Here is a 19,233-nt window from a genome sequence, read left to right on the forward strand (position 1 = left end):
AAAAAAAAAGTTATGTTTACACTGTTGTGTGTAATCTTAAAAAATAATGTACATAATTTAAAAATACTTCATTGCTAAACAACAGTAACGATCATCTGGGTCTTCAGCAAATTGTAATCTTTTCACTTGTGAAGCGTCTTACCACGATGTTGATGGCTGCTGATGGATTAGAGTGGCAGTTGCTGAAGGCTGGGGTGGCTGTGGCAATTTCTTTTTCTTTTTTTTTTGTGAGACGGAGTCTCGATCTGTCTCCCAGACTGGAGTGCAGTGGCGCGATCTCAGCTCACTGCAAGCTCTGCCTCCCAGGTTCACACCATTCTCCTGCCTCAGCCTCCCGAGTAGCTGGGACTACAGGCGCCCACCACTACGCCCGGCTAAGTCTTTGTGTTTTTAGTAGAGACGGAGTTTCACTGTGTTAGCCAGCATGGTCTCGATCACCTGACCTCGTGATCTGCCCGCCTTGGCCTCCCAAAGTGCTGGGATTACAGGCGTGAGCCACTGCACCCAGCCTATTGTGGCGATTTGTTAAGACACCAATAAGGTTTGCTGCATTAGTTTGACTCTTATTTTCAAAAAAGGTTTCTCTGTAGCATGTGATGCTGTTTGATAGCATTTCCACACAGTAGAACTCCTTTCGAAATTGGAGTCAGCCCTCTCAAATCCTGCTGCTACTACTTCTTTGTTGTCATTTCAACAAAGTTCACAGCATCTTCACCAGGAGTAGATTCTATCTTTTTTTTTTTTTTTTTTCTTTTTTTTGAGACGGAGTCTCTCTCTGTCGCCCAGGCTGGAGTGCAGTGGCCTGATCTCAGCTCACTGCAAGCTCTGCCTCCCGGGTTCAGGCCATTCTCCTGCCTCAGCCTCCTGAGTAGCTGGGACTACAGGCGCCCGCCAACACGCCCAGCTAAGTTTTTTTGTATTTTAGTAGAGACAGGGTTTCGCCGTGTTAGCCAGGATGGTCTCGATCTCCTGACCTCGTGATCCGCCCGTCTCGGCCTCCCAAAGTGCTGGGATTACAGGCTTGAGCCACCGCGCCCGGCCCAGATTCTATCTTGAGACTACTTTCTTTGCTCATCCATAAGCAGTAACTCCAGACAGATGTGATGGTACACACCTGTAGCCCCAGCTACTCAGGAGGCCAAGGCAGGAGGATCCCTTGGGCCTAGGATTTTAAGGCCAGCCTGGGCAGCATAGCAAGACCCAGTCTCGTCCCTTAAAAAAAGCAACTCCCATCTGTTTTAAGTTTTATGATAAAATTGTAGCAATTCAGTCACATCTTCAAGGCTTCACCTCTAATTCTAGTTATGCTGTTACCACCACATCTGTAGTTACTTCCTCCACTGAAGTCTTGAACCCCTCATAGTAATCCATGTGGGTTGGAATTAACTTCTTTCAAACTCCTGTTCATGTTGATACTGTGACCTCTTCCCATGAATTATGCATGATCTTTTTTTGTTGTTGTTGGAAATGGAGTCTCGCTCTGTCACCCAGGCTGGAGTGCAATGGCGCGATCTCGGCTCACTGCAACCTCCACCCCCTGGGTTCAAGCGACTCTCCTGCCTCAGCCTCCTGAGTAGCTGGGATTACAGGTGTGCACCACCATGCCTGGCTGATTTTTGTATTTTTAGTACAGACAGGATTTCACCATGTTGGCCAGGCTGGTCTTGAACTCCTGACCTCAGGTGATCCACTGGCCTCGGCCTCCCAAAATGCTGGGATTACAGGTGTGAGCCACCATGCCTGACATGAATATTCTTAATGGCATCTAAAATGGTGAGTCCTTTCCAAAAACAGGTTTTCAATTTGCATTGCCTATCCATCAGAGGAATCACTATTTATGGCAGCTGTAGCCTTATGAAGGTATTTCCTTTTTTTTTTTTTTTTTTTTTTTTTTTAGAGTGAGACTCGGTCACCTGGGCTGGAGTGCAGTGGTGTGATCTCAGCTCACTGCAACCTCTGTCTCCCAGGTTCAAGCCGTTCTGCTGCCTCAGCCTCCTGAGTAGCTGGGACTACAGGAGCCTGCCACTACGCCCCGGTAATTTTTTGTATTTTTAGTAGAGGCGGAGTTTCACTGTGTTAGCCAGGATGGTCTTGATCTCCCGACCTCGTAATCTGCCCGCCTTGGCCTCCCAAAGTGTTGGGATTACAGGCATGAGCCTCTGTGCCCAGGAATAATGTATTTCTTGAATAATAAAACTTGAGGGCCAGGCGGAGTGCCTGATGCCTGTGATCCCAGCACTTTGGGAGGCCAAGGTCGGCAGGTCACCTGAGGTCAGGAGTTCGAGACCAGTCTGGGCAACATGGTGAAACCCCGTCTCTACTAAAAATGCAAAAATTACCTGGGTGTGGTGGCACACACCTGTAATCCCAGCTACTCAAGATGCTGAGGCAGGAGAATCGCTTGAACCTGAGAGGTGGAGGTTGCAGTGAGCCGGGATCATACCACTACTGCACTCCAGCCTAGGCAACAGAGCAAAACTCCATCTCAAAAAAAAAAAAAGAAAGAAAGAAACTGGGGCTGGGCACAGTGGCTCATGCCTGTAATCCCAGCACTTTGGGAGGCTGAGGTGGGTGGATCACCTGAGATCAGGAGTTCAAGATCAGCCTAGGCAACATGATGAAACCCTGTCTGTTCTAAAAATACAAAAATTAGCCAGGTGTGGTGATGCATGCCGGTAATTCCAACTACTTGAGAGGCTGAGGCATGAGAATCACTTGAACCCAGGAGGCGGAGGTTGCGGGGAGCTGAGATCATGCCACTGCACTCCAGCCTGGGCAACAGAGAGAGACTCCATCTCAGAAAAATAAATAAGACTTGAAAGTCGAAATTATTCCTTGATCCATCAGCTGCAGAATGGATGTTGTGTTTGCAGGCACAAAAACACTCATCTCCTTGCGTAGCTCCATCAGAGCTCTTAGGTGACCAATTGCATTGACTTCCTGCCTCAGCTGCCTGAGTGGCTGGGACTGCATGTGCCACCACGTCTGGCTAACTTAAAAACTTTTTTTTATTTTGGTAGAGAAAGGGTCTTGCTATGATGCCCAGGCTGAAGGGCAGTGTCACGATCATAGCTCAATCCAGCCTTGAATTCCTGGCCTCAGGCAATTTTCCCCCCTTGGCCTCTCAAAGCACTGAAATTATAGGCATGAGCCACTGTGCCCAGCCTAGCATTCTTTTGGAAACAATGGGCCCCAAATAAAACCCCTTCCCACTGTCTTCACCTCCAAAACCTGAAACTACCTGCTTCATCTCCTCATCACAAAGGCTGTTCCATCATACCTCTGCAGTGGAGTTTCCTCATGCACATATTTACTTGAATTCAATGATAAGCACTTGGCAAGTAATAGTGCCAGAGATTCCGCGTTCCTTCCATTGTGTGTCCCCCTGATTGAAGGTGAGACGGAAACAGTAAGTTTTATGTCTCTTGGTTCCCTCCAGCCTCTCATAGTGTGAACATCTCGCACATGAGGATTCTAGTGCATATTTCTACCACGTGGATTCTGAAGACCAACTGTTTTCACTGGTGCTCAGTCAGCCAAAGGCACAAGAGTCGACTCCGGCTCAGGAGAGGTACTAGCTGATCCCTAACAGAGACCCTCCCCAGGGTTTTTTTTTTTTTTTTTTTTTTTTTTTTTGTTTTTTTTTTTTTTTTTTTTTGAGACAGAGTCTCGCTCTGCCGCCCGGGCTGGAGTGCAGTGGCCAGATCTCAGCTCACTGCAAGCTCCGCCTCCTGGGTTTACGCCATTTTCCTGCCTCAGCCTCCCAAGTAGCTGGGACTACAGGCGCCCGCCACCTCGCCCGGCTAGTTTTTTGTATTTTTTAGTAGAGACGGGGTTTCACCGTGTTAGGATGGTCTCGATCTCCTGACCTCATGATCCGCCCGCCTCAGCCTCCCAAAGTGCTGGGATTACAGGCTTGAGCCACCGCACCCGGCCCCCAGGGGTTTTTTGAGAGGAATTTTGCAGCTTCCCCTGCTGCACAGATCCCCGTTGAAGCTGTGATTTCACCATGCATCTGTCTATTGCCATGTCCTCACTAGGCATTCTCCTTTGTGAACCTGGACAATTTCAACTGGTCTTCCTACTTCCTGTTTCTCCTCTCTAGTCCTTAAAAATGTCCTTCTATGAGGTCTCATTGTGTTGCCCAGGTTGGAGTACAGTGACTCAATCTCGGCTCACTGCAGGCTTAACCTCCCAGATTCAGTCTATCCTCCCATCTCAGCCTTCTGAGTAGCTGGGACTAAGATACAAGCCAACGTGCCTGGATAATTAATCTTTTTGTAGAGACGGGGTCTCACTATATTGCCCAGGCTGGTCTGGAACTCCTGGGCTCAAGCGTCCTCCACCTTGGCCTCTAAAGTGCTGAGATTTCAGGCATGAGCCACCACACCCAATGGTATAATTTCTTTAGTTTGCAATCTTTGGTATCTTTCAACCAAGAGAAATCCCCGCTGAAATCTTGACCATCGATCTGCTTTCCAATGCTGTTTCTCCTTCCCTTACGATGTAGGCTTCAGTCTGGCCACACGTGTGACCTGACGTCTGTGATCATGGCATCCCTCCTGCCACTCTGCCTTCCCTCATGGTTCACCCTGTGCCTGGAGGACCCTTACCTGTCACCCTCTCTACCTGCTGAACTCATCCTTCGGGGCCCTGCCCCAGGGTCACTCTGTGGAATTGGAATTGTCACTAGCCACAAACAAATGGCTCTTTCTTCTCTTATGACATTTGTTCATCTATCTCTGCCTGCTTGTTCCGACTGTGACCTCTGCAAGGGACAGTGTCCTATTCATCTCTCTCCCCACTCCCAGGGCCTGGCACAGTTGAATAGCCGTGCCAAGGTGGTGATAATTTGAGGAGATGAGATCAGCCCCCTTCCCAGGAATGTTGCTCATACTCCCTGGTCTCTAGTCAGCCAGTCCTTGAACCTGGATCTCCACCTTTCACACTGGACAACTGGATTGTTTGGAGGTGGGGATTTTTAGTCACCAAATGCCAGTTTTTTTCTTCTTGTTTTTGTTTTGTTTTGTTTGTTTGTTTTTTGAAATGGAGTTTTACTTTATCACCCAGGCTGGAGTGCAGTGGTGCGATCTCGGTTTACTATAACCTTTGTCTCCCAGGTTCAAGTGATTCTCATGCCTCAGCCTCCAAAGTAGCTGGGATTACAGGCATGTGTCATGTGTCACCACACTCAGCTGATTTTTGTATTTTTTAGTAGAGACTGGGTTTTGTCATGTTGGCCAGGCTGGTCTCTAACTCCTGGCTTCAAGTGATCCACCTGCCTTGGCCTCTCAAAGTGTTGTGATTATAGGCATGAGCTACAGTGCCCGGCCCCAAATGTCAGTCTTCTGCAAAACTTTCTCAAGAGACTGAAATTTTCATGGTTGGAGTAGGAGTGTGAAAGATGTGATACAAGGTGGGCGCAGTGGCTCACGCCTGTAATCCCAGCACTTTGGGAGGCCGAGGCGGGTCGATCACCTGAGGTCAGGAGTTTGAGACCAACCTGGTCAACATGGTGAAAACCCGTCTTTACTAAAAAATACAAAAAATTAGATAGGTGTCGTGGCACATGCCTGTGTGTGGAGGGTGAGGCAGGAGAATCGCTTGAACCCGGGAGGTGGAAGTTGCAGTGAGCTGAGATCGCGCCATTGCACTCCAGCCTGGGTGACAGAGTGAGACTCCGTCCAAAAAAAAAAAGAAAAGTAAAGAGAGAGGGAGGGAGGGAGGAAGGAAGGAAGGAAGCAAGCGAGGGAGGGAGGGAGGGAGGGAGAAAAAAGAAAGAGAAAGAAAGAAGTGATACAGCGGTAACCCAAGGTGTTCCAGAGGTGGGATGTAGACTGCTTCCTCCTGGCGTCATACAGGATGATAGAGTTGTTGCTGCTCTTGGATGGAAGACGCTACCGATCTAGGGTTAGCCAGCTTGGTCCAGTGGCCAAAGATTGCAATGAGCCACCTGCTGAGTTATCACTTAACAGAAACCCTGCATTTAAAGAGAGCTCAACCCAGACTACCTTCTCACATCCTAGGCTTACATCCCAGGTTTCTCATCTCATCAGGGTCAGAGTTGGGGGTGGGTGTCAAGGCCTGGCTTCCTGGTGCCTGCACTGCTGAGAAATTTGATTTTATTTCTGGGCCCTTATTCTGCAGATCCAGGGATGATGGGAGAATGGGAGAGGCTAGCTAGGTTTATACTCGGAGAGAAAAGTAAGAGGGAATGGTAATGGCTGAGCGTGGGGGACATTGAGAAGGTTTGGAAACAGGTAGGAAGTTCTTTGGCAACAGCTGTCCTGTGTGTGAGACTGATAAAGTCAAGATGTTTCACTATGCAGTGGGTGTCATCTCTTGGTGCCTCTTCTCCCCCATGCCCTGGTATTGAAAAACCTGAGATGTGGGCCTGGCGCGGTAGCCCACGCCTATAATCCCGGCACTTTAAGAGTCAGGAGTATGGGGAAGGCATGGGGGCTCATGCCTGTAATCCCACACTTCAGGAGGCAGAGGTAGGTGGATCACCTGAGGTCAGGAGTTTGAGACCAGCCTGGCCAACATGGTGAAACCCCATCTCTACTCAAAATACAAAAATTAGCCAGACGTGGTGGTGGGCACCTGTAATGCCAGCTAATCGGGAGGCTGAGGCAGGAGAATCAATTGAATCTGGGAGGCGGAGGTTGCAGCGAGCCAAGATCGTGCCACTGTACTCCAGCCTGGGTGACAGAGGGAGGCTGGGGCGCAAAAAAAAAAAAAAAAAAAGAGTCAGGAGCATTGCTTGAGCCCAGAAGCTCAAGACCAGGCTAGGCAATATGGCAAGACTCCATCTCTATTAAAAAAAAAAAAAAAAATTAGCTGGGCATGGTAACGTGTGCCTGTAGTCCCAACCAATTTAAGCCCAACCAATTTAAGAGACTGAGGCAAGAGGATCGATTGGGCCCAGGTGATCAAGGCTGCAGTGAGCTGTGATTGCGCCACTGCACTCCAGCCTGGGTAACAGAGCGACTCTGTCTCAAAGCAAACTAAAACCCGTCTGAACACAGGGCAGATGCTTCTTTGACTGGGATCCCATATGGCTCTGGACATGTTAAACGCTGACTGCATGTGGAGAGTGGGCTCTGTGTCTTGCTCATCTTCTGGGATGACCCCCACCCCCCAGCCCAGCACATGTAGGGATATATATCCCTGTGAATGTTTACTAAAAAACATGGAGCAGGTCAGAGGCAGAGCCAGGCCAGGAGGGAGGTGGCAGTGGGGAAAGTCTTCTGGGCTGGAATCACCTTTGGGCCTGGATCGGGGAGCTCCCATATTGGAATGGGAGTTTATGTGGGAATTGTTTTCAGCAATGCCGGTGAGGGAGACCGCAGAATGCATTGTGGAGTCTGGAGGAGAGGCTTTGGGGATGGTGCTGTGGTTCTCAGCCAAGGCAGAGGCTTTGTGAGCTGGAATCGCTTAGACAACCTTTTCACATCTCACTCCCAAGACGAAGACACCCTCCTAGAATCTCAAGGGGTTGTGGGGGAGAGGGGGGTGATGAGGATAGCAGATGAGACATCTCAGGGGCATCTATGGGCCCTTCGCCTCCTCCCATGCCCCTGCCTGCTTCTTAAGACTCCTGGGGAGGGCCTAGCCCAGGATTTGCTGACCTGAGTTTGAGTCTCGGCTCTACTACCTGCTGGTTGTGTGATCTTGGACAATTTATTTATGCTTTTTCAGTCTGTTTCCTCCTGAGTTTTATCTCCTACCTCATGTGTAAGTAAATGAGACATGTGTGTAAAATGCCTGGTACATCTTGAGCACTCAATAAACATCCACAAAAGCCTGCGCAACATAGCAAGACCCTATCTCCATAAAAATAAATAAATAAATAAATAACTGGGCATGGTGGCATGCACCTATAGTTTCAGCTACTCAGGAGGCTACGGTGAGAGGATCGCTTGAGCCTGGGAGCTCCAGGCTACAGTGAGTGGTGATGGTGCCACTGCACTCCAGCCTGGGCGACAGAGTGAGACTCTGCCTCAAAACGTGTCATTTCTCTCTCTATCTCTGGGCACTGATTATGATTATGATTATTATTTTTTTGAGATGGAGTGTCTCTCTGTCACCCAGGCTGGAGTGCAGTGGCAAGATCTCAGCTCACTGCAACCTCTGCCTCCTGGGTTCAAGCAATTCTCCTGCCTCAGTCTCCTGAGTAGCTGGGATTATAGGCATCTGCCACCATGCCTGGCTAATTTTTGTATTTTTAGTAGAGACTGGGTTTCACCATGTTGGCCAGGCTGGTCTTGAACTCCTGACCTCAGGTGATACACCCACTTCAGCCTCCCAAAGTGTTGGGATTACAGGCATGAGCCACTGTTCCTGGCCCCATGATCATTATTATTAGTGAGGTTTTATTTTTGCTGGGAGAGGGAAAGAGTCTTGCTCTGTCACCCAGGCTGGAGTGCAGAAGCGACTACAACTTCCAACTTCTGGGCTCAAGCCATCCTCCCACCTCGGCCTCCCAAAGTGCTGGGATTACAGGCGTGAGCCACTTCGCCCGGCCCTATTTGAAGTATTTTGAAAAGTAGGATTGAGATTCTTTTCGCCAAAGGCAGAGGAATAATGAAAAGCTCCCCTGACCCGAGGCTGCAGAGGGGTGGGCTGTAGGGAAAAAGAGAGGCGGGAGCTTCCAGGTGGGGAATGGCTCCCAGGCTGCTGGTGGCCGCGGGCGGAGCTGGGTGAGTGATTGGGCTTCTCCTGCCACCTAGTGGCTCCTCCGGGCTAAGCCACTCTGCTGTTCCCTCAGGTCCCCTCGGTGGTGCTGGGGTGAGGCCGGATTTAAATATTCCTAAACAAGGTGTCTCCAGTCCCCTTCTGTTAACCCATTCAACGCCCTGCCCTCTCAGGGACCCTGGCTCATGAGGCACCCTTCACCTGGCCCTGGTGTGTGGGACACAACCCCCTCTTCCAGGTGGAGGGAGAGCGAGAAGCCTTTGTTCTTCTGGCTCCGGGGCAGAGTTGGGGGGCCAAGGCGGACACCTGGGGATGGGGGATGCCACGCCTATGCACCCCGCCCCCGCTGGCTTGATGGCCGCTGATGGGAGATACTGGAGCCCAGGACCATGTCCGTGTCTGCTGCGGGTTCTAGTTAATTCTATAAATAGGCACTATATTGTGCAGTCTCCAGGTTAGGGCTCTCCTGAACCTTCCCATCTCACCTTCTTGGAGGACTTTGCCTTTTTGTCTCCAGCATGGAGAGGGTGCTGACAGAGACCGGCCGCCTGAGGCCTGAGGGCCGGATAGGGCCTCCGAGACACCATCGTCTGGGCCTCTTGTCATGCCCCTCCCTCCGAGGAGGCTGCCTGGAGTGATGGCCTGGTTGCATCATGCCCGTCTCCTGCCTGTTAGGTAGCTATGACTACTGGGGAGGGGTCTGGCCTTGGGTGAGCAGCTTCAGGAGGAGGCTGAGGGGCCTCATGAAGGGGCCACACGTTGGCTTGGCTGTGAATCAAGGTCAGGCGTCCTGCCCTGCTGCCCACTGCCCTCCCCGCCCCTGACACCCACTTCTCTCTCGGGGCCCTGCAGCCTCAGCTGCACCAAGCCAGGATTGCATCATTCTTGGCTTTGTTCTCAGAGCAGCAGGTGCAGGAGTGGGGCCTGCCACCCGCCGTCCCGCCTTCCCTCTCATCTCCTTCCACTCCCTCCTGGGTAATCCCCCTCCTTCCTCCCTTCCTAGGTTCATGGCACCCCGGGAGTTGTCTGCCTTACCCGTGGCTCTTAGCTCTCTTTCCACCTTCTCCCTGTTCCCCAGGGAGCCCTGGAGGCTACGGAGGTAGAAGGAAGCAGGTTGGGGGGCAGGGATAAGCAGCAGGCTGGAAACTGCCATTCTTCATCTCTAACTCCCAGCTGGCTGAAAGCAGGTGCCACCCGCAAAGGGAACACCTGGTTGTAGCCACGGTATGGCCTCCTAGAATTTGGGGACAAAGTCAGAAATCATCACCTGCTGAGCTAAAGCTAATAATAATCAACATAAAATGAATTAATTCAATCCTTTGTAGAAGGAACTTTTTTTTTTTTTTGAGATGGAGTCTCACTCTGTCACCCAGGCTGGACTGCAGTGGCACAATCTTGGCTCACTGCAACCTCCACCTCCCAGGTTCAAGAACTTCTCTTGCCTCAGCCTCCCTAGTAGCTGGGATCATAGGCATGCGCCACCATGCCTGGCTAATTTTTTATAATTTTGGTGGAAATGGGGTTTTACCATGTTGGCCAGGATGGTCTTGAACTCCTGGCCTCAGGTCATCTGCTCGCCTCGGCCTCCCAAGGTGCTGGAATTACAGGCGTGAGCCACTGCAGCTGGCCAGTGCTTAATTTTTATTGATCACTTCTGTGCCCACCAGTAGACCAAGCATTTTAGACTCACATTCTCATGTCATCTTTCAACAGCAATGTGAGGAGGTGCTGTTAGCATGTCTGGTTTACAGATGAGGGAGCTGCAGCACAGAGAGGTCAGAACACTTGCCCAAGACTACACGAATATTAAATGGCAGGTCTGGGAGGTGAATCCTGGTCTGCCTCCCTCTTGAAGCCTCTGGAAGAGATGGTTGGAAAATTTGATGCTGACCCGCCCGGAACATTTTTTTTAAACCCCTAAAAGATTGTTTTTGGCCAAGACACTCATCAAGAGATAAGTATCTTATTTTAATTTTATCAAACAGAATAAATAAATATCCATGGAAGTCTGGGCTACACACTGAGACCCTGTCTCTAAAAAAATAAAAAATAAACCAGCCATGGTGGGATGCACTTGTAGTCCCTGCTATTCGGGAGGTTGAGGTGGGACGATTATTTGAGCCTGGGAGGTTGAGGCAGCAGTGAGTGTTGATTGCACCACTGCACTCCAGCCTGGTCTCACATCAAATGAGCCCTGCCCCTCTCCACACTGCTGTACCTCTGAGGCAACATTGTTGCTGAAGGTTCTGGTCCCTGTGGGGTGTAGAAGAAGAGAAGCACTAGGGGATCTAGTCTGCCAGGGAGGAGGGAGGACTGGGGGACTGCCCTTGTGGACCCTGTAGACTGGCACAGAGACTGTGGGTGGTACTATCCCATCCCTATTCAGGGGCTCTACTTGTGAAGCTTCCGGCAGTGTTCAGGATGTGTTGATAAGATAGCATTGGGTTTAGCAATCTAGCCACCATGACTTTGGCTAGTAGGAGTTTACTCCTGAGGGCCAGATTAGCATCTCTGAGCCCAACACCAGACCCTAGGCCTGGCCAAGCAACAGCTGTTTCAGAGGCCCGGCACGGGTGGCTGCCACCGCCACCACCTTCTCCTTGTTTTCACTTCCTTAGCACTGAAAGAGAACCTGAGGGAAACCAACTGGAGAGAATGGAGCCTGGCTTCCACAGCCAGGGCCCTGCTGCACCACAGCCTGGGAGAGCGCGGCTCAGGGCGAGGGGCAGGCTTTCTGGCTGACACTCTTCTCTGTCTCCAGTCTCTTTAGCTCAAGACAGGCTCCATCTGAACGGACAAAGGGCCCCATTGACCTCAAAGCCTTGTGACCCCACCCAAGTCTGTCCCTTCCTCCCCAGGCAGCCAGCAGGGTCCTCGAGTAGCAGACAGGAGCCACAAGGCCGCTGAGAGGGCATTGGTGGGGAGCCAAAAGAGGCGGCAGTCAGCTGGTCGGGGAAAACTGGGAGTGTGTGGGCAGTGCCCACCAGATCCCCATCAGGGGCGGCCAGGGATGAGGGCTCTGGGTACTCCTGGCTATAGTCCCAGGAGCAAAGCAGCAAATACCTTGCAGGGCCAAAGCATGGGAGGCTGGGGGAGTCCAACTTCAACCCCAAAATGGGCTGCCCGGAGCTCAGGGCCTCCCTGGCCCACATTCCTGTCTCCCTGCCCCCAACATGCCCCCCACACCCAGCCTATAAAGCCCCCTTTGTCTGAGCCACTGAGGATCTTAACTCTCCCCATCTCAGCTTCCGCCCCCTCTCCCTCATCCTCTGGTGCCTAACAAAGAGGCCAGGGCTCAGTGAGAAGTGGTGAAGCCACCTTCATGCCAGCCTGGGCATTGGCCCAGGGGGTGTGGGCAGCCAGTCCCTGTATACCAAATGCCTCCACCCCACTGCCCACCTCAGGACAGGTTAATTTCCACCCCCGTCCACTGGGGACTGCATATCCCTGCCCAAGGCAGCATGTCTACCTCTCACGTGGCCATTTATGTGATGCCCCTCTCAGTTTGCCCTGCCTTGTCAGAGGCAGAACAGAGGGAGTGGGTGGTCAGGAGCCACCCCTGATGGAGGGTGTCAGAGGGCGAAGGTGTCTTTTTGCCATCTCCTTGGTCTTCACCAGAGCGGGTGGCCCCACTGCCCACACATTAGGTTCTCGAGTAATATCTGGGGTTCAGATCCCCCTTCTCTGGGAGTGGATAAACAGATCAACCCCCTCCTCCTGCTTGGCAAGTGCCAGGAACATGGCTCACTGGGTGGGCAACAGGAATCCCCATCTCTTTTTCCCACACTCAGCCAAGGGCCTCAGAACACCTTCAACTGTAGGCTGGGCGTTGGCAACAGCTCCCTGTTCCCACAGCGATCTCGAGGTGGGGGTGGCACAGTCTCCCTGCATCCTAGTGCTCTGGGTGTCTCTGGCCTGCTGTCAGTCACCCCCTGCAGCGGGTCGTCAGCCTGGGAGGCAGTTGGTCTGGGCCATGGGATCAACTGTGTTGCCAAGGTGCGGTGAGACCGCAGGCAAGCCCCTCTCTGGCCCCTGTAGCAGGAGGGTGGGGTCCTTCTGACTCCGATGAGCCTCAGGAATGAGGAAAGGGGCTTCCCTTGCAAGGGTCTCCTCTCCCCTAGCAGCGCCCCCAGGACTGGCAGAACAGGGGGTGCAGGAGCGGGCGAGCCCGGGATGTGCGCGGGTCGGGTGCGCGTTGTGTGTGTGTTCGAGTGTGTGCGTGCGTGCGATTGTGCAGTTGCGTGTGAGCGCGTGTGCTTGCCGGTGCGCGGTGCTGCCACGGGCCGGGCGGGGTGAGGAGGGGAGGGGGCGGGCTGAGGGGCGGGGCCGGGGGGCGGGGCGGGGAGGGGGCTCGGGCGCTGACACCAGGCGCTCCTTGCGCTTGGCGGTCGCCGGGTGCAGCTGCCCGGACAGGGCGCATGGAGGGGCCGCCTCCGCCTGCGCCCCTCGGGGCTGGCGCGGCGAGGACGGCATAGCAGGGCCCAGCATGGAGCAGGTGAGCGGGCGCTGGGCGTGGGTGCGCTGCCGAGAGCGGAGGGAGGGCTGCGGGCGTTGTGACTCGGCGAGGTGGGCGCGTCGAGCGCCAGAGGCCGCCACCGAGGGAGGGGTTGGGGCAATGGAGCTCCGGTCGGGGAGGGGGTTCTGGGGGAGGGATGGGACTGATGTGACACAGAGCTCACACACACACACACACACACACACACACGAGTACTCCCCTATCACTGACACCCAGGGAGGCGTGTGCAGAGGACACCTCTCTCCCCACCCCCTTTCCAGAAAGAGATCACCCACACTGAGAAACCCCCATCCCCACTTAATAAGGGTACAGCCCCTGCTCCCCGAACCCAGGCCCAAGAAGGCTACAGGTTCTGCAGAATGAAGGAGTGGGTGGGCTCTGTGCCATATGACTACTGGTTGGTTGACCCCCAGTCCCTCCTGGTGGGACCTCAAGATACACTAGTCCCCTCCCCCTACACATCAAGGGGTTTCCTCCATCCTAGCTCCCCGCCTTTCCCAGTCACAGCAGCTGCAGCAGCTGCTGCCACCATTTCATGTCAGTGAAAAGATGGGGTGGGCTAGTAGGTTTTCTCCAAATGCACCCCAAAGGCAGAGTTGCAGCCCCAGCCAGGTTTTAGGAGGTGGGTGATGCCTTCCTTTCACACAGGCTCCATCAGACTATACTGAGCGTGGGCTGGGCTCAGCGGGCGGGGATGAAGACCCGCTCTGGTCAGTTCTCATTCCCTCACGGAGCTCAGCAAATCCCAGACAAGCCGGGCCAGTCCCCTTTGGTGAGCAAGGGGCTCTATCCTGACTTGCAGCCCCCTGATCTAAGACAGGCCAGCAGCCTGATGGGGGGCAGAGTGAGGGGGCTGCTCCAGGGGTTGCCTTACTCCCTTCCCAACCCCCACTTGGGGTGAGGTCTCGGGTGGGGTCTGGAGAGGTGGGATGGGTTTTCTGTCTGGGGTATGCCTTTCAGTGCTCAGCTGCCCTAACTCCCCTCTTTTCCTGGCCCAGGCTTTTTGGGGCTGTTCTGCCTAAAGCAGTGGCTGGGGGCCCTGGCTCTGAGACCCTCCCCTCCAGGCTGAGCACAGGCCCCCTGTCACTCTGGCAGAGGACTCGTGGGTGGCCTGTGATGGTGGTGAGGAGAGGGGTGAGAAGGAGTGGAGGGTGAGGAGTCAGGGGGTGATAGAGTCTGTGGAAGGGGTGACCCTAAGTTTTCGGGGGGCTGGAGAGGGGCAGTGAGAGGCATAAAGTGCTCTGGGCATCCTCCCTGGGCTGGGCGTGAGTCTGGGGCGGGGCTGTGGCTGGTCCAGTTTCCAGGCCTGTTTGGCATCTTGGGCATTAATTTAAATGGCCAATGGCAGCTCCCCAGAGCACCAGGCCTGGCTGCTATTGTCATTACTGACTGAACACAAAAATAGTGGTAGGGCGGGGAGGGAGGGAAGAGTAGTAAATGCCACTGAATTGCTCATTGTAAAATGGCTAATTTTACGTTATGTGAATTTCACCTGGATTTTTTTAAAAAGGAGGGGCAGGGCTAGGGGCCACTACTACTTCCTGTCTAGAGAATCCTAAATGCATCTCACCAGGCCTGCAGCTCAGCCTGAGTTGTTCCTCCAAATAGCCCATCTGCCCATCATTGGCCTTCATCAGCCCTCTGGAACTGTTCTGGGAATTAGCCACTTCCCCTTTCCCAGAGGACAGACCAGAGCCTGCTCCCCTGTCGCCTCCCCTGGGAGGAGAAGCATCAAGGGGAGTCAGGACATTGGGCTTCTGCCCTTGGCTCCATTACAGAATCATTGGGAAGCCTTAGACATTCATCCTCTCTGGGCTGCTGTGAAATCTGCCAGCTATGCCAAGTGGTGGCTTCTTGGTCCTTTCTAGATGTCCTAGGATACCTCTGCCAAGCACAGCAGCTCAGCGTGTCCCCTGGACTGTGAGGTCTCTCCCCACAGACATGGACTATGATGATCGGCACACTCTCCGAGGTGCCTAGGCTGATGTGGTTAACGCCCAGCTTTCTGGATGCACCGGAAGCATGGTGTGTGTGGAGTGCGTCTGAAATCAGAGCTTCTTTCATTGCACCAGGGGAAGCTCCTATTTTAAGTTTCCCATGTGCTGAGCCCTCTTGTAAAGCAAAGAATCCTTTTATAGTGTGTGAGCCGCCGATGTGTCTGTTTGGTATGTGTGGATTTTGGCATGGAGGGCTTCCTTAAAGGGGAGCATGCCTGGAATCTCTCATGGGGGCTGGAACTGCTGGGTGGGGTGAGTGCCAGGACTGAGGGGCTTGCCTCTCTGTGGTCAGTCCCGCCCCTCTTTTCTCCTCATCTGACTCCCAACACTCCCGCCCAGGGCTGGCTCAGGGCCAGACAGAGGAGAGGGGAGCAGCTGCAGGGGGATTTCCAGAGCTTCGGCGGGGAGGTGGGAGCCTCCTCTCTAATCCCTTCCCCTTCGCTTCCTCTCTCTTCCCTTCCTCTATGTTCCCCTTCTTTCCTCTTTGCTCCTTTCCTTCCTCCCTTCCAGAAGGGCAAAATGGAGATAGGGAGGAGGGTGGGTCCCATGTGTAGTGATGTGTAGGGGCAGGTGGGGCTAGGCAGGGGCTGGGAGCCTGGAACAGAAGCAGGAAGAGTTGAAAAGCCCTATGTAGAACCGCAGAATTTAGCATCCTGAGCTGGAATGAACTCCTTGGCCTGACCCTTCCCAGAGGGATCATTCGATAGAAAGAGCAACATCAGACTTCGGCTGGAATCCTGAATCCCAGCTGGGGGATCTTGGACAAGCTACTTAACCTCTCTGGGCCTGTTTCCTCATTTACATAGCGGGGCTGATAATCCCCACCTTAGTGTTGTCATGCGGACTACATGAAATAATGTTTATAAAGAGCTTGGCACATAGTGGGTGCTCAACGTATTTTAATTCCTTTCCTCTCTGTCTTGGTGTTTGCAAGCCCCTGCTGAGCAACAGCATGGTTTTCGTAAGGCATCTTTGAGCCTTGCGCACACTCACGTATACACATGGTCCATGCCACTGGCCTTCCCTGATGGGGTGTCACACAGTGAACAGCCTGCTGGGCTGGGTTTCCCAAACCTGGTTTCCCTAAAGATGGCCAGTTCAGAGTGGCAGGGGTGGATTTTCTGTCAGCCACCTCCTGCCCTGACATGGGGCCCCGCTGGGCGTGGATTGCTTACCCTGCTGCCAGCCCAGAGAAACCGCAGCCTCTTGCTCCCACCGTAGCCAGCTGTCCAGAGGTTTCCTGCGTAGGCCCCAGCTGCTTGGGAGATTACCAGAGCTCTTTGGCCCCAGCCTGGCCATGAGTCTTCAGCCTCCCTCCCTAAGGGGTGTTCAGGTGGGATTCTTCTCACAGGATTCCCGGGGGACCTGACACCACGGATGAGTGGGAACTGGCATCATCTTGAGTGGACCATTGCCCTACCCTCCATCATTAAAGATGCTCAATGAGGTTCATTCTATGGGATGTCTGGGGCTGTGGCCAGCGCCTGCGCCCCACCCGCTCCCTCCTTTCTCTGACATTTGCTAGTAAGGGCTTTGAGGTCTAGGACAAACCCTGCCTGCCTCCCAAGACCCCTTCTTCCCCCCCCAGTCAGTGGAGGCTCCTTCTTGTTTTGCTCAACATTGTGCTTGTACCACCATCTCAGCACCATACCAGGCACCCTTTGCTGTGTTTGTTGCCCTCCGTGGAATATGGGGACGGTTCCCTCCCCACCACCCAACACAGCAGTTTGCGTGGACTAGGTGCTCGATAATTTTTTTTTTTTTTTTTTTTTTTGAGAGGATATCCTGCTCTGTCACCCAGGCTGGAGTGCAGCGGCACGATCCCGGCTCACTGCAGCCTCTGCCTCCTGGGTTCAAGTGATTCTCCTGCTTCAGCCTCCCAAGTAGCTGAGACTACAGGCATGTGCCACCATGCCCAGCTAATTTTTTGTTTTTGCTTTTTGTTTTTTTTGAAACAGAGTCTCGCTCTATTGCCCAGGCTGGAGTGCAGTGGCATGATCTCAGCTCACTGTAACCTCCATCTCCCCAGTTCAAGCGATTCTCCTGCCTCAGCCTCCTGAGTAGCTGGGATTACAGGCACACACCACCACACCCAACTAGGTTTTTGTATTTTTAGTAGAGATGGGGTTTCACCATGTTGGCCAGGCTGGTCTTGAACTCTTGACCTCAAGTGATCTGCCCTCCTCGGCCTGCCAAAGTGCTGGGATTACAGATGTGAGCCACCGTGCCTAGCCAATAAATATCTTTTGACTTGATTAAATGAGGCCCCTCTCCCTTTGGAGATACAAACTGGGGTGGGGATGTTGCCTGTAGGGGACAAGTAGAGGACCTGGGGGCTGAAGCCATAAAAGTGCAAGAACTGCTGTCCCCTCTAGCCCTGCCCTGCCGTCCTTCTCCACCAGGGGATGCTCTTTCCCCTTTGGTGGAAGGGCCTGAGCTGGGGCCAGGTGGAGGTGCCCGTGCCCAGTCACCCACCTTCCATACATTATGGTTTTTCCTTTTCAGCTCACCGAGTTTTTCACATTCTTTGTCAAATGTGAGCCTCAAAGCAGAGGCAGACCGAGAAGGCCTTATTGTTTTCATCTTACAGAGGGTGAAACTGACGTTCTGAGAATGTACTTGTTCTCAAAAGTCATACAACAACCTGGGGCGGGGAGGGTGCAGCACGAACTTGAACCCAGGTCTTCAGACTCTTGATTCGGTGCTCTTTTGAGGACATCATAAACCCAGGTTCCTCCTCTGGAGCCCCAGCCTCCAGATACTTTTTCCTCCAGTCCGCTCATCATGCCCTCCTCGCGTCCCCTCCAGCTGTCTCTCCTTGGCACCTGCTCCTCAACCCAACAGCCTGCTGACGTCTTCCCCACCCAAACAGACACCTGCCTTGTCCACACCCACCTGTGCCGCCCGCCTGTCCCTTCCTGTTAATGCTCAGTGGGCAGATTCCACTCCCTCCTCCCTGGGGCTCCTCCTCCCTGCATAGTCTGACCCCCACTCCCACTGGCCCCGAGGCTGCCGTCTCTGCCCCGCACAGTGCCACCTTCTCTGGTTGCCTGCTTCCTCCCAGTCCTTGTTACCTCCTCCTTCTCTGCCTACTCCTAGGCCAGAGTTCCTCCCACTCTTCACTCTCCCTGGAGAATCTGAACCACGCCCCTGGTCTCAGGGACTACCAGAGTCTCTAACTCAAGCCTGTCTTCCAGAAGATAGGACCCAGGGTTTAAGCAGCCTGTCACAATTCCACCAGCCTCACAGACTGCTGGTTAAGTGTGTGGACCCTGGAGCCCAAATGCCTGGGTTCAAATCCTGTGTGGCCTTGGGCAAGATACTTGAGTTCTCTGGGCCTCATTTTCCTTATCCATAGAATGAGGATTGAGATCTACTTCACAGGCCTTTGTGAGGCTTAACTGGGATCACACATACAAAGGACTTTGTGCCTGGCTTGTCCCCTCTCTCTGTGAACACCCTAGACAACCTGATATTCCAAGCTTTGGCCTTGCCCTGGACTCTTCCAGTTCCTTCCTCCTGCTCACCAAGTCCCAGAGCCTCTGTTGTTTGTGGCTCCTGCCCCTTGCCTTGGTACATTTCTCCCAGAATCCCCTTGCCTGCCGCCCTCCATTCCTGTTCCCCTTACGTGCCATGGTGGCCATGGCAAAATCGCTGCTTCAGCTCCCTGCCCCAAACCAGGCTAGCATGGAAGCACCTCTGGGCAGCCCCTCCACCATCACACCCCCGCCTGTGTTTCCTTCCTCATCCCTCCATGCTTCCTGCCCACAGGCACCGTCCACTTGGCCCCAGCCACCATGCTGATGCCGGAGCCTGCTCTCTCCCGCCTCCCTGGTTCACCCTAAGCATCCCTCTCCCTGGAGTGCCTTTTTCCCTACTCCCACCCTCCCCTGCCCCATCCACGAAGCCCAAGAAGCTCAAGGCACCTCCTGGGGAAGCTTCCTCTGCTTCTCCAGCTGAATGTGCTCCTGTGCTGGCAGTTCTTTAGAGAGTCACAACTGGAGAAGACCCAGGCCCCTCAAG

This window comes from Piliocolobus tephrosceles, chromosome 16, assembly GCF_002776525.5.
Source record: "Piliocolobus tephrosceles isolate RC106 chromosome 16, ASM277652v3, whole genome shotgun sequence".
In the NCBI taxonomy this organism is placed as follows: Eukaryota; Metazoa; Chordata; class Mammalia; order Primates; family Cercopithecidae; genus Piliocolobus; species Piliocolobus tephrosceles.